Source organism: Phoca vitulina, unplaced genomic scaffold (assembly GCF_004348235.1).
Source record: "Phoca vitulina isolate PV1807 unplaced genomic scaffold, GSC_HSeal_1.0 scaffold24, whole genome shotgun sequence".
NCBI lineage: Eukaryota > Metazoa > Chordata > Mammalia > Carnivora > Phocidae > Phoca > Phoca vitulina.
In genome coordinates, this window is record NW_022589727.1 from 8,876,030 (window position 1) to 8,889,210 (window position 13,181).

At 38.5% G+C, this 13,181-nt stretch overlaps 1 protein-coding gene across 24 annotated transcripts in view; it reads right to left on the reverse strand.

Moving 5' to 3' along the window:
* Positions 1–13,181, reverse strand: part of DTNA (dystrobrevin alpha) — a 344,311-nt gene that overhangs the window by 142,043 nt on the left and 189,087 nt on the right. For 2 of the 24 annotated variants that reach the window (XM_032421475.1, XM_032421477.1), the window contains one exon: positions 6,323–6,462. The exons of the other annotated variants lie outside the window; for them this stretch is intronic. The gene's annotated coding sequence lies outside the window, so the exon portion shown is untranslated. The remainder of the gene's footprint in view (positions 1–6,322; positions 6,463–13,181) is intronic. 24 annotated transcript variants of the gene reach the window in all.

Below are 13,181 nucleotides of genomic sequence, written 5' to 3' on the forward strand. Positions count from 1 at the left end.
AAAATGTAGCTATTTCACATAAATTATGGGTAAGATAGGTTTTCCTGGACTAGGCTAAAAGCCTAATGATCATGGTTTGTATTAGTGAAACAGTGTAGAGGTAGGCAAACAAATATTATATTGTCCTTTTTTAAGCTTTAGGGAGACTGATAAACCCATTGGAATCAGTAGGAGGCTAATCTGGCAGGCGGAGCAGAAAATGCAGAGAAACAAGGGGTGAACAGAGAAGCTGGGGCTCTGCTAATCTTTCCCAAACTCTTCAAGAGCTTATAACATTTGGAGAACATCTTACGTGACTTCACCATCCCTCACCTGCCCTATCACTTCTTCCTATAAAGTCACTAACTCTAAAGAAAGAGAAAAATCCTCCAATCCTAATATCTCTCCATTTATTCATTCATCTATTTATTAATGCAATGAAGAGTTCAATATGTGGGCCAGGCACTGTATGAGTCATTGGCGACATAGTGGTAAACAAGACAGGAATAGTTTCGGCCCTCAGGAAACTTACAACTCATGGGGGGAGACAGACATGAAAATATGACTGTAAAAATAATGAACTATAATTGTGATAGTGATACCCAGAGAAGTACAATTACTGCAAACACTGGCTACCTAATACAGAATCATCATTATCAGCAGCAGTATTTATTATGCACTTACTATGTGCAAAGGATTTTATATCCCTTGTATCTACATTCACACAAATCTTGCAAAGTATGGAGGTAGGTATTATTATTATCACTTTTCTTAAAAAAAAGACAATGGAAAACTTCCTTTTTTCTATGTATAACCTCAACTACCTTCCAAAGAAGCCACTGGAAAATCCTTTGTTCTGCTAGCATCTTGATGCATTTTGAGTATGAAAGTTAGGAACAAGAACAGAAGAGAGCTAAATTTCTCTGTATAGCAAGAGGAAAAATATTTGTAGTTCCTAAGAAACAATCTGGAGTCATGTGTGAGGGGCAAAAAAGAAGAGAAAAAGTAAGAATGACATTGGTAGAGAGATGAAAAAGGCTGTGTGCTTCCAGCCCCCCTCATCCCCCAGTCTACCAGTCCTTGCCAACCCCATACCTGCAGTGAAGTTACCAGACATGTCAGTATTGAGTGGATTCTTCGTGGATGCTGGAAAGGGGGTCAAGTCTCACTTACAATCTGATAAAGGGGGAAAAGAGAACACAGCTTGCATGCTATTGGAGCCAGATGAATAACAGGTTAAGGGACAGGAACTCCCAAGAATTCCCAAAGGTTGTGGGAAGGGTTTACACTTTCAAATTGGTTCACACCAACTTTATCTGACTCCCCAAGGGTGTAGGAAGTTCCGGCTGATAACTGGATTATCCAAATGAGGACATATGGACTCAGAGAGGTCCCAAAGCTAGTTTGTATAAAAATTATATTTGAACCTAAATCTGACTTCAAGGTCTGTACTCTTCCTACTTGGTCATGCTTCCTCGGTTTTCTCACCCTATATGACTCTGTAGGGAATTAGCTCCAGACTGACCAAAGTAATGGCTGATGATTCTCATGCAGAATCCCCCAAAATTGTGTGCTTCTTTAATGCTTAACCTCCAAAGTACTTTTACAGACACTACTTAATGTATGGAATTTTACTTCTTCTGAATAAAGAACTAAATAAATTGTGCTAAATAAATCCCAAGGGGTTGTTAGTGCTTTTTTACTACAAATCACTCATCCAGCTGTTCCTTCATGGGTATTATCTGCCATATGCAGCTTTGCCAAGCAGAGACACTCAGCTGGGGAGCAAATGTAGAAGTTGCGTTTGCTGTGCTTGTGGACAGACATCAAGAGCAACGTGTACATCCTGTAGGCTTTGGAAAGAAAACTGGGGACATAATGTCCTGGTTAAAGCAAATGCCTACATTTATTTTTGGAATTATTTCTTGGAACTGGGAGGAGATGAGTTTTTTCATGCAGAACCAAGGACAGGAAGCAAGAAGGTTAAGAAAATGCAAAGCCTGAGTTCTTAAAGCTCTACTAAACTTAGCTAGTGTGTCCTGGAGGTTTAATCACTAGGTAGAGTAAATCCTCAGCAGGTATAAATAAACTTCGGTTCCTTTTAGATCGTCTGCTTTGTTTGGGGAACCGCCAGACCTACAAGGGCCATTTATCCCAAGTTGCCATTTATGTCTTTCCACCTTGAATTTCCCATCTCTTGTCTCTGTGTCCTCATTTAGATGATATTTACTTTTAGATCTTTGAGAGTGCCTGGTATGCTGTTGAAACTACTCTTTGAATGCCAACATGGAATAAGCCCAGCTTTCTTGGAAAAAGTTTAAAAACTGGAGTGTGAAATTCTTTTAATGTATACGAATCCCGCAGCTGATTTTAGTGTCTGGAAAACATCCACCATTTTACCTACGGCACGCGCTCGGATGTATTATTCTCTGTGTTAGCTCTCAGAGCAGTGTTCGCAGAGCAGAGAGATGCGGTCGCCTAGATGTTTCCTTCGGAGGGCTAGAGCTTTGGCTTGCCCCCTTGCCATTTCACACACGTGGCAACACAGAATGTCTCTCTGTTGCTCGACTGCACATGAAGTCACCGTAGAGCTGAAGGAAGACAAACATTTGGGAGGGGAGGTTTGGCTATGGCTTTAGACATACCTTAGTTCCAATCTCCTCACTGCCATGTTCTACCTGTAGGTTTTGGGGCAAATAACTTAAGTTTCTCTTACCCTCAATTTCCTTCTTTGACATTCACCTTCTGTAATTCTGTGAGGACTGAATGAGGTAATTTTGTCAAATGCCTGGCAATGTACCTTCTAGTTTCTGTCACTGACATCTGTCACATTGTCCTTCCAACATTCCCTTTCCTCCTTTTCTCCTGTAAATCTCTCTCGTCATCTACTCCATGTGTTTGCTGTGGGGCGGACTTTGTTTCCCTTCAGACAGAGAAGTAGAATACCCCATGCCCCCACCCCCACCCGGCCACGGTGACTGTTCAGGGCTGTGCACACAACCCAAGCAGCTTTTTGCCACTTACTTGCTGGGATCTTGTTTGAGGTACTAAGAACAATTCCCTGCTGGGGATGCTGGTGGCCATCCTACTTGCCACTTGGAAAGTCCCTGTCCATGGGCTAGTGAGAGACCCGAGATCTGGTTACGCTGTTTGGGTAGGACTCAATAGGAATACAGTTAAGCAGAAACTAGCAGAGCCTGGAAATAGGAAAAGATGGCACTTTGGGGATGTCCTCTGGGTCTCCAGAGTCTAAACAAGTCTAAAAAGCCAAGGGTACCTGGGCTCTTTTTATTTATATCAATCAGTTCATCTTTTTAAACTGGTTGGAGAGGTATATCTTGCTGCAGTAGAAGGAGCCTATTATAATTCCCTTCTGTTCTCATGCATTATTTTTCTCAGATTAAAGAGAGGGCCTTGGGGGCGCCTGGATGGCCCAGTCAGTTAAGCATCTGTGTTCAGCTCAGGTCATGATCTCAGGGTCCTGGGATGGAGCCCAATGGTGGGCTCCCTGCCCAGCAGGGAGTCTGCTTCTCCCTCTGCCCCTCCCCCTGCTCATGCTCTCTCTCTCTCAAATAAATAAATAAAATTTTTAAAAGAAAAAAAAAAGAGAGGGCCTTGTTTTTTCCCCTCTCTTTCTCAAAATAGTTTTTGCCCTGATTCTTTACTATTTAGAAAAATTCCAAAAATTATACAAAAGAAAACAAAAACCATACTATTAGTGTTTTGGTTGATTCCCTTCTTGCCTCTTTTCTGTACAAAGCTGCGGTCATATCGAGTATTCAATTTCAAATTCTGCCTCTATAACCTAATTTATATCACAGCATTTAAAAAGTAGCATATATCCACTGGAGAAAGCTTAGAAAACACAGGAAAGTAAGGACAGAAATTAATGTATTACCCATAGATTAATCATTACTGACATTTTGTTTTCTTCTATCTTTCTTTACTTTTTAATTTCAATATCAGGATTCAATGGTAGATGGTATTTTATTTAAAGGTATATTCTCTCTCACTATTTATAAGATATTTTAAATGGTTTCATCATATAACTGTGCCATAACTTAATTTATTAAATAATCTATTGAATTTATTAAATTATTTATCCATTATTGGGCATTTAGTTGTTTTAAAAATTATTATCTTAAATAATACTGATTAATATCCTTGCTTACAAATTTTTGTGCAAAAGTATTGCCATTTTACAGTTTGAAAAGCAGAATCACTAAGTCAATGCTCATAAGTATTTTAAGTCAATTAAAAGTATTATCAAACTGCTTTCCAAAAATTTGTAGTAAGTTCCACTCCTACCAATAATTTATGAAATAGATTGAGAAACACCCCTTTGGTAGCTGCATAGGATTTCTTATCTATAGAATGACTTCAGCTGCTCATTTTTCCTGTTACAAGATATTTTCAATTTTTCACTGCTATAAATAAAGCTAAAAAAGAAATCTTCGTATCCATTTCACACTTCTCTAGGTGATTCCAAAAAGGAAGTTTTAACCAAAGGGTGTAACTATTTTCAAAGTCATTGATACTTACTGATATTGTCAAATTGCTTTCCAGAATTATTGTGTTAATTTATACTTCCACCAATAAAGTGTGAGGACGGCTTGCAACTTCACTAACATGACACGTTGCCACTATCCAAAGCAAAACAACCCAACAGCAAAATATCTAAAAATATTTGCTCCTTTGAAAGGTTGTTACAGCAATGTTTTAATTTCTTTGATTAAAAGTGAAGTTTAGTATTTTTTCATATACTTTTACTTTCACTTGGTTGTGAACTACCTACTTATGTCCCTTTCTCATTTTACCTCTTAGTATTTTTCTATAGGGTCTGCACAAGTTCTTTATGTGAAGGCTACCCACATATTATCTCCCATATGTGGACCAGACATTCATTTTATGAATTGTTTCTATTACGTTTCACATACACTTTTCTGCGTTAGGATGCTGGACTTTCTTCCCCTGCCAAGTATGGCCATCTGCACGTAACCAGGGAAGGCAGCACAGAACATGGGTTAAGATCCAGAGTGCTTTCACCTGGGATAACAGGATCTACCTTTCAGGACTATTGTGAAGAATAACTGATACAGCAAACATCATACCGTTTCTGATGCCTTGCCCATAGCAAGTTCTTACCAGTGTTAGCTATTACTTATACACTTTCCTTGACTATCACTTAACCTAGAATTTTACTAATGGTATTTTTTGATGTGAAGAAATTAAAAGTGTTAACGTTGTCAAATATAACCTCTTTTTTCCATTATGAACCTCCATTTTTATACTTATGAGGCCCTTTCCTTTCACAGATCATTTAAAAATCCTTCAGGTATTTACTCAAAAGGAAAAAAATATATATATATTTAAAGATTTTAACATGAATGGTCATAGTGGCCTTATTTGTAATAGTCAGAAGCAAAAACCCCAATGCCCATGACTGGATTAATGGAGAAACAATAAACAAACACAGCAATAAAAATGAACATATTATTGATTCATGCAACGACATGGTTGAATCTGAAAATAATTATGCTGAATGAAAGAAATTAGACAAAATGAGTATGCTCTGGATGATTCCGTATAGAAAACTCTAGAAAATGCAAATTAATTTATGGTGACCAAAAGTGGGTCTGTGGTTACTTGGGAATGGGGAAGGGGTGAGAAGGTGGCATTACCAAGGGGCATGAGGAAACTTTGGGGGATGTTGGAAATGTTAGCTATCTTGATTCTAGAGATGGTTTAAAGGGTATACACATTATGTCAAAACATTCATACCCTGTCAATAATGGTTTATTGTCAATTATAACTTGATAAATCTGTTTTAAAAATTCCTCTATATTTTTTCTAATTCCCATAGTTTGATTTATTATAAGTATTTAAATCTAATCTAGTTGGAATTTATTTTGTAGTATGAAGACCTTCTCTTTCCCCATGAGACTTACTGCATAATAATAATCTTCCCTACTGATATGTACTCTGCCTTGTCTAGCATATATTAATACATATGCTAGTATTTGTTTATAACCCAGGGTTTTCTCTATATCAACACCCTCTTTAATTATAGTTCAACTTAATTATAATTATAGCTTTATAATATATTTAATAACTGCTAAGAAAAGCTGCCCTTCATCTTAATTCTTTTCTTGCCTAACCCTAATCCTCAACAAGAGTCTTAGATCTTAGCATTACTGTCAGAAGAGAACATTTAAACCCAAAGGATTACTTTAATACAATTTTAAACACCAAAGGTAATAAATGTTGCAATTCAGAATGGTTTTTTTTTATGTTTTAAGGAAAAGTATAAGCAGTAGGGAGCCCGAATGGAAGCAATACTCACTGAAGTAAGGAACGTCAGTGTGGCCAAATTGGAAACACCTGTTGCTGACGACCATCACCTCTGACTTTGTTTCTCCTGCTGAGACTTTAACATCGGTTCTCACAGGGAATCAGCCAGGGGGAAGAGTATTTTTGATATCTCTGGGAGACAAGAAAGACAGCTAAACCCACGAGCAGTGTTGGGTAAAGGAGAGTTGCAAAGACGATTGTGTAATACGAAGACCAAACACATACCTAGGAATAGAATGGGGCACTATATTGGTAGGATAAAATTGTATATTGTTTGGTTATTGTGTGAATATGGAAGAGACTAGTTTGGAGGCTCATAATAATTGCCTTTTATCGATTTTACATAGGCATGAAGCATCTGCCTTGTTGCCTTCTGGTTTTGGCCATTTGAATTATTTTAAATCCACTCGTTTAGATGTTGGAGGTTACAGCCTTTTCTTAAACTAAAAAGAATTGCTTCTCGTTTTTATTCACATTAGTTTCCCACATTGGGAATTACAATTTCTGACTATTCTCTTTACTCCAAAATGATTTTTTCATCAGATGCATACGAATCAGAGTGATTACTTTTGAGGAGTACAAAGAGACAATAACCAGGCAGTTAACACTTATTAAATACCTACTGTGTACATAAACTACTTTGAAGTATTAAGAAAAAAAGAGGATCCAATCTGAATAATCTGAATAAATCCAAGAGCTCTTTATTTGTAATAGAAGTCTTTTAAAGACAAATTGCTATCACTGAGGAGATTTTTACATTTGAAGGTGAGAGGGACTTTGCGTGAACAGCATGTATTAGTAAATCAGTAAATGAAAATCTATGCTTTGCTGGCTAACTCAGTGCCTCCAAGAAATTCATTCATTCACCTCTAAAAAGGGTATAATGATGTCATCTCCCTTGCAAGATTATTAGGAGATTCAAATATAATGCAACCAAAATACTGCGCAAACAGTAAATCACATACACACGTTAGTTATTATGGTTAATAAAAGCTTATTACTTCTCCAGATAATAAACGACACATAACATTTGCAGAGATTACTTTGGAAACCCCGTGAATCATAACATTATCCACATAGTCCCTAAATGTTCAAAGAAACTATGGCCATTTAAGCTTATGGAGACGTAGCCATCTGAGATGAAGGTTGCATAGCAGAGGATAACATCTAAAGACAGATTTTCCCACCTCATCCCCCAGCCGGCCCTTCCCTCAGTAGCAGAGTGGAGGGAGGTCTGCTGGTCTTCTGCCTCGTCTTCCTACGGGGGTGGTCCCTAGGACACTTGCCCAGTGACATCATTGGCTAAAACACTGGTCATTGATAGACAAAGGGCACTATGGGAGTGACAGATGCAGAAGACAAGGCAATTGCTGGTCACCCATCCTGAGGCTTTCCCTTGCTCGCTCTCTTCTGCAATCCCCTGACTCCTTCCAGAGTCCTCACATTTCTGTCATCCTGAGCCATGGTGTCCTCAAACCTCCACTGCTCGTTTCTCATGCACAGTCCACAGCAGTACCATTCCCTCCAGGAATTCCAGGAACAGAGCTGTGCTTTCACTGTCTCTATCTACAATGGTGAGTACCTTTAATTCTGCATCTGTTGATATTCTTACTTCAGTTAGATTGCAAGTCACCTCATTTTCCATTAAATTATTTCTGTACAGAGGATGACAGTCCACCTACCCCCAACTAACCCGTGTTATAGGAAAACCAATCAGAACCCAAGTTTGTGTCTGACTTTGTTCTAGGGTCTGGTTGGGTTGGGTTCTGCCTGGAACCACCTGCGTGACCTTGAGGACTCTATTACCAGTCCATTCCCTTATGACTACGCCTTTCCTACTTTGGCCTGATTCCTTTTCCTGCCTGCTAGCAGCTCACTAACTCCCTTAGGTTATGCAAATGTCAGACCGCAATGAACAAATTGATATATTATGCAAATACCAAGCATGGAAGGGAATTTCACTTGCTCGCATTAGGACCATTAGCTGCAGTCATTCTCTGTCAAAAGGGCAGAGCTGTGTAGATGTGTATATGGGACACTTCTATGAGGTACATATTTTGAGGTGAAAACTTCAAGTGCCAGTCAGACTGATTGATAATGTTTGGGTAGAAAGAGGGTTCCTCCAATTTATAATGGGCATGCTCGTAAACAAAGCTTTACTCAAACTTACATGTGAATAAAGCCAAAGCTGCCCTAACAATCTCACTATTTCTGGGAGCAGTGTAGTGTAGAGTAACATAAATAGCACAACATCTTCTAAATCTTATTACATAATAATAATTGCTAGCAGCTTTAAGAATTTACTATATGTCAACTACTCTGTAAGCACTTTATAAGTATTATCCCTTTACCTATAATAGACTTTACATAGATTAAGAGTAGGTAAGATAGCATAGTGGTTGAGCCCACTAACTACAGCTCTCTTATTAAGTGTAAGCCCTTGGGGAGATTAGTTAACCTCACTGGCCTTGATTTCTTCATGCATAATTTAAAGGTGATATATAATAAAAGGCTCATGGGGTTGTTGTAATGATTAACAAAGATAATAACTGTATGTATTCAGTGATTTCTATGTGCTAGGTATTGTTCTCTAAATGAGGATTCATTAGCTTAAAATTAAATGAGTAAACTAGGGGCGCCTGGGTGACTCAGTTGGTTAAGCATCTACCTTCAGCTCAGGTCATGATCCTGGGGTCCTGGGACCCTGCTCAATGGGCAGTCTGCTTCTCTCTCCCTCTGCCACTCCCCCTGCTTGTGCTCGTGTGTTCTCTCTCTCTCTCTCAAATGAATAAATAAAATCTTTAAAAAAAGTGAGTAAACATGTTGGGAATAGTATCTGGCACTTAGAAAGTGTGCTACTTTATTACATTAGAGAATGCACAACATGGTCAGTACATTGCTATTCTCTGCTATTTCCTCCTCATCCTCTTTGCTTGGTCCTCCTGATAGCCAGACTACTGCAGATCCTCTTGGGCAATACCCCTCTCCTTTTTTCAGCTCTTTATTGTCAAGCCAACATTTCACTTCCTCCACTTTATTCTGCATTTTCAACACTCTTTTCCAACCACGGTGATCATAAGACTTTGGAAGAAATTGAAAGTAACTTCTTGGAAAACATTGGAGGCCCTGATGCTGGAAGTAACAACTTCTATTATCTTCCAATCCGTAAGTGAACCAGGATATACTGCCAAGAGAAAAAAAAAATCCACCTCGATGGGCAAAGGCAGGAGAATAATAATGTACCCAAATCAGAAATTCATTTAGAAGACCTGCTTCCACAATGATAAAGGGAACTGTTTTGACCTTTCTAAATGAGCTCTAATTATATATTTTAAAAATCCTTATGTGTTGGAAAGAAAAAAAAAATCACTCTATGTCCTTATCAAAGAACATTAAAGTTTTAATGAAAGGGATACTTTCATAAAGGGATAATTTCAGAAATATAAAGTATTTCTTTATAACTTCCATTATATCACATCTCCAAACAATATTGTGATGTGCCACATGCTTCAAGAACACAGATGAGAGTAAGTGGCACTTATTTCCAACAGGATGATTTATGCAAGTTGGTCTTGTTAGGAGAACTTGCATATTACAAGATAAGCTCTGTTTCCTTGGCAGCAATACTCTTGCTATACTGCTGCATGCAGTTATTGACAATTTTCAAGGGGGCTTAAAAAATAAGTCAGATATTCTCTACCTGACTTACTGTAAAGACAGACAATTGGCAAAACACCTCTCAAATCGACTCCTTTTCAAATTCTACTTTCATGCCCTGAGCTCAGACCTGCTCTCCCTCATCCCTGTTCTGAACCGTGCCATTAACTTCTTCACTTATTTCTGTCCATCTAATATGGCTTTCCCCTAGTCTGTTTTCTACCTTGCTGCCGGTATGACTTTTCTCAGACAGCTTCCCAGAGTATTCGGAATAAAGCAGTTTAAATTCCATAGAAGAGAGATGAGAATACTCAGCAAAAGTGGAAACTCCGTGTGGTTTAACAAGGCTGCCCCTGGTCTGACATCCTAGTTTGGCAATTATTGGCAGTGCAGTTTTCTCATCAATAAATTACGGCAGTATTTGCTTCTTAGGGTTGTGGCAAGAATTAAATAATGCATGAGAAATGCTTGGTCTAATGCCAAGTGACCAGTATGTGGTTACTGTGATTGCAGTGATGATGGTGGTGACAATGATGTGATGATGATGGTGATGAAGGCAGTGGTGATAATGATCTGGTCCCTGAACACCTTCTGAGTTCTATTCTTGTTACATCTTCATGACTAGCTTACATCCTCAGAGATTTCCAATTCTCAACTTTCCCTGATTTTTCCCAACTGTTCCTTCTCTAGAGATCTTCTTCTCCCCAGTCTCCTATTTAATGCTCACTATTTTTAAAGTTTGTCCCAATGCTTCCTTCTACACAAACCATTTTCTCACCCCTTCTCTGTAACATCTGGTCTGTGTCATATGATTCCTAATCATATTCCAAGGAAACTTTGAATCTAGGGACTCTAGACTGTTGTTATGTTTTCAATGTCAAGTCCAGTGTCTGACTGTGAAATAATAGAAAAGAGATATTGGTCTCTGCCCTTGGGCCCTGGCACAGAGCTCCCAAAACCCTTGTAATTTCCTAAGTGATAAGAACATTAGAAGCATCTTTTGTCCTAATATTTGGTCTTTGTCCCTGACTCCTGATAGAGAGCTCCTAAATACTTTGGAATTTTCTAGGTGATAGGAGTGAATGTCTTTGTTCTAAGGGTGACTCTTGGTGGGCTCCTGGATAGCTTTGGGATGGGGTTGGTCACCAGAAAGACCAAGCCATGACTAGAAGCTTGGAACTTTCAACTCCATCCCCATTCTCTGCGGAGAATGACTGTGCCAAACTGATGAAGCCTCCATAAAAATCCCCAAAGTGTGGGGTTTGGAGAGCTTCTTGGGTTGGTGAACACATCCATGTGACAGGCCAGTGGTGGACCCCAACTCCACAGGGACAGAAGTGCCTGCCCTCAGAACTCTTCTGGAACTCTCCCTGTTTATCTGTTCATCTGGTTGTTCATTGGTATTGTTTCTCATAGTCTCTGTTATACAATAAAACAGCAAACATTAAGTGTTTCCTTGAGTTCTGTGAGCTATTCTAGCAAATGATTGAACCTGAGGAGGGGGTCATGGAAACTTCCAATTTATTGCCAATCGGTCAGAAGCACAGGTGATCCCTGGACTTATAACTGGCCTTGGAGTGGGGTGGGGCAGGTAGTCTTGTGAGACTGAGCCTTTAACCTGTGGGATCTGACAGTAACTCCAGGCAGTTAGTCAGAATTGTTTGGTGTGGAAAACCCACACATCTGGTGTCAGAAGTGTTGTAAGGGTGGTAGTAGTGTGAGAATAAAGGAAAACAAAGTACATTTTTTTTTTTTTTACACATGAGGCAGAAATCCAACTTAAGTGTTTTCTTTTTGGTAAATGAAAAAAAAAACAGTGAACATTAGAATTCTTAAGTGAGGAAGGCTAAAGAATATTTGAGACCAAGACTTCTCTGAACAATTTTGGACTTACAGTCACAGAATCAAAAGATTTTCCTGTTAAGTATTTCCTTGAATGAAAGGGAAATTTCACCAAGAATATTCACCTTCTTGTCCTATATCACCCTTATTCATCAGAGATGATCGAAATGAATCCCCACATTAAATAAAAGACCCAATTTGTTGTCCTTAATTCTAGAGCCACACTGTCCAATAAGACAGTGTTAGTCAGAGATGGCTATTTGAATTTAAATTACTTAGCATTAAATAAAATTAGATATACAGTTCCGCAATGACACTAGTCATATTTTGAGGGCTCAACTATAGGTGATTAATAGTTATCATTGGACATAGAACATATTTAGCACCATGGAAGATTCTTTTTTTTTCTTATTTATTTATTTATTTATTTATTTATTTATTTATTTATTTATTTTAGAGAGAGAGAGTGCAAGAACATGTGTGTGCAGGGGAAGAGGCAGAGGGAGAGCAGACTCCTTGCTGAGTGCAGAGCCCAACCCCAGGCTTGACATGGGGCTCAATCCCATGATGCTGAGATCATGATCTGAGCCAAAATCAAGAGTCAGATGCTTAACTGACTGAGCCACCCAGGTACCCACCCCCCCATGGGAGGTTCTATTGAACAACACCTGCACGAAATCTCTGCCCACTTCACTACACCTAAAGGCTAGTTTACATTCAAGACCAATTATCCTTTGCTCATCCTTATGTAAGCAGAAATTTCTTTTGAGTAAATTTCAAACAAAAATAATTGGGAAGTACATCCTATCCAAAATATTTTACTGTTTTTCTATCAAAGTCAAGGCATTCCAGGTTTTACCATTTGGCATTTTCTTTCGGTGAAATTATAACACTATACTCTCCCTCTTCCACTTGATATGGAACTATTTATTTGCAAGATCGGTTGTGAAGACAAATGCAAATAAATGGGTAAAGGGATCCACAGATTTTTTGTTTTCTCCTCTCTAACATTAGGATTTTAATAATGCCTTATATTTCTATATTTATATTAATTCAGCTAGTCCATAGCAGCACTCAGGCATTCTGAGTCTTAAGCCAGCCAATGCCCTTTTCTCTATACTATGATGCCTATTTATGTTTTATCTACAGAGTAGAGAAGTGGAACAGTTCGATAAGCATATAGCCATTTCTATGACTTCTTACAGCTTTATAGTTACCGGAACAGAAATATAAGCTGGTGTATTTGTTATATTCCTCAGATTTTGTTCCTCAGAATGGTCACTCTTGTTTATACATAAACACCACAATGAAAAACCCTGTGTGTGTGTGTGTATATATATATATATATATAC